The sequence below is a fragment of the Eptatretus burgeri genome, chromosome 13, assembly GCF_056783735.1.
Source record: "Eptatretus burgeri isolate ZD-2024b chromosome 13, Ebu_testis_v1, whole genome shotgun sequence".
In the NCBI taxonomy this organism is placed as follows: domain Eukaryota; kingdom Metazoa; phylum Chordata; class Myxini; order Myxiniformes; family Myxinidae; genus Eptatretus; species Eptatretus burgeri.
The window spans coordinates 73885573-73888296 of record NC_140973.1 but is presented as its reverse complement, the minus strand read 5'-3'; the positions used below and the strand labels follow the sequence as shown (position 1 = coordinate 73888296).

Genomic DNA, 2724 nt, shown 5'->3' with positions numbered 1-2724 from the left:
TTAATACATTATTATTTTCTCTCACAGGAAATTGTGTCTGAAATATGAAATGAAAATACTGCTTTTGCTACAACTTGGGGCGAAATTGTTGGCTTGGTTGAAGACCTTATGAGCGACCAAGACCCACAGAACGAGTTCGTCCTTGATGACCCAACCAAAGAGTTATACCTTGGAGACCAGCAAAATCCTGAAAAATAGTTTTACAGCAATAGTACTCATTGTGAGTTATCAAGACAATACCCACTGAACAAGTTATACCTTGATGAGCCAGAATACAAGTTTTACCTTGGAGACTCACAAATTTTGAAAAAATCAGTAAATGAGTTCTGCCTTGATGGTTTAAATAACTACCTTGGAGACTCAGGAAAAGGGTTCTGCCAAGATGGTTCTAAATATGGGGCCGACCTTGGAGACTCACAAATTTTGAAAAAAATCAGTAAATGAGTTCTGCCTTGATGGTTTAAATAACTACCTTGGAGACTCAGGAAAAGGGTTCTGCCAAGATGGTTCTAAATATGGGGCCTACCTTGGAGACTCACAAATTTTGAAAAATCAGTAAATGAGTTCTGCCTTGATGGTTTAAATAACTACCTTGGAGACTCAGGAAAAGGGTTCTGCCAAGATGGTTCTAAATATGGGGCCTACCTTGGAGACTCACAAATTTTGAAAAAATCAGTAAATGAGTTCTGCCTTGATGGTTTAAATAACTACCTTGGAGACTCAGGAAAAGGGTTCTGCCAAGATGGTTCTAAATATGGGTCCTACCTTGGAGACTCACAAATTTTGAAAAAATCAGTAAATGAGTTATCCTTAAGAGACTTTGTAAGTTGGTTTTACTTTGAATACTTGAAATGTGGGTTCTGGATTGATAACTCACAATGTGATACATATCTTGGAAACTCAACGGGAATGTGGTTATACCTTGAAGACTTGGAAAGTTGGGTTTATGTTGGACACTTGAAACTTTTTTGGGGGCTTTTATTTATTTATTTATTTATTTATTATTATTATTATTTTATTTATTTATATTTTGGAGACTTTTGGAGTTGCTATCACTCTTTGGGATCTAAACCTATCGATGTAGTTCTTTGTCGGATGGTGCTTGATGGGAGCAAGATCAAGAAAGTTCTGGGAAGAAAGTGCAGGCTTACTCCCCCTTTTTACGTCATCAAACCTGAAAGCCTTAAAAGACAGAATTGGAAGAAGAGAAAAAAAACAAAAAATATACATTGTTCGTTCTGGGAAGAAAGTGCAGGCTTACTCCCCCTTTCTACGTCATCAAACCTGAAAGCCTTAAAAGACAGAATTGGAAGAAGAGAAAAAAACAAAAAATATACATTGTTCGTTCTGGGAAGAAAGTGCAGGCTTACTCCCCCTTTCTACGTCATCAAACCTGAAAGCCTTAAAAGACAGAATTGGAAGAAGAAAAAAACGTAAAAATATATATATATATAGGTGGAAATCTCATTTTGAAAAAGACATTGTGTTGGGCGAGGATTGAGTTGGGGTTGAGATTTTGAATGTGAAGGTTGGGGTTGAGATTTTGAATGTGAGGGTTGGGACACACACACATACACATCAACAAACAAAAGTTAAGCCTTGACTATTCAGTTGAGGATTCTGTGTTTGGGGTTCACAGATGTAAGAACGTCCACCCCTTGACACACATTATATACTGTTATACACCTCGGACTTGGCCCTCGAGTGTCCACAACGGTGTATAGTAGGAGGGAGTGAAGCGCCAACCTATTGCTCCCATTGCACACACACACACACACACACAAACAAAAGTTAAGCCTTGACTATTCAGTTGAGGATTCTGTGTTTGGGGTTCACAGATGTAAGAACGTCCACCCCTTGACACACATTATATACTGTTATACACCTCGGACTTGACCCTCGAGTGTCCACAAAGGTGTAGTATCTGCTTAGTTTTGTCTTTTGTAATTCCTGTGAATAAAATGAACCTAAAATCTCTTCCCCTTCCAAATCATATATTTTATAAGTCCAAGGAACTGTATCTATTACATCAACAATTTAAAAAAGTTCTTTCGTCCATCGTTCAGTAAAACCCTTTTCAAAAAGAAATATTCTAATTGAACAGTAATTGAAAAGTAGGGTAAGAATACTGATTCTGGCTCACTTTTCCCCATGTAAATGAATGGGGGATTTTTAGCGATTTATATTTCTTTTCCCTAAAAATAAACCCCCCTTTTTATCCCAAGGTATATTTATTTGTCTCCCCTTTTAACTTGGAGGTTGAACCTCATTGAATTGAACACCTGGGGGTTGAACAGCTCACTCATTGAACCTATAAAGATTTGTTCATTCTCAAATTCCTTCAATAGTTTAATTTTCTTTGCACAATAATCCCCATCTAAAATATTGACAAACAAAACATTTGAATCTTTATATTTTTTAAGATACCCCATTTGTGCCATTACGAAATGATAAACTTCTCTTAATGCTCTTGTTTGACCACCTCCTGAGCCACAGGTTATTTTTTGTTAAGCCCCGCCCACTTTTGCTAAGCCCCGCCCACTTTTTCTAAGCTCCGCCCACTTTTCATAAGGTATTTTTCTAAGCCACGCCCACTTTTCCTAAGCTCCGCCCACTTTTGCTAAGCTCCGCCCACTTTTCATAAGGTATTTTTTCTAAGCCACGCCCACTTTTCCTAAGCTCCGCCCACTTTTGCTAAGCTCCGCCCACTTTTCATAAGGTATT

General features: G+C 37.8%; 1 long non-coding RNA gene across 1 annotated transcript in view; it reads left to right on the top strand.

Moving 5' to 3' along the window:
* The window catches only part of LOC147014777 (uncharacterized), a 1446-nt gene extending 937 nt beyond the window's left edge, over positions 1-509 (top strand). The window contains exon 3 of the long non-coding RNA XR_015050461.1: positions 28-509. This is a non-coding gene — a long non-coding RNA (uncharacterized LOC147014777). The remainder of the gene's footprint in view (positions 1-27) is intronic.
* Positions 510-2724: the final 2215 nt, after the last annotated feature.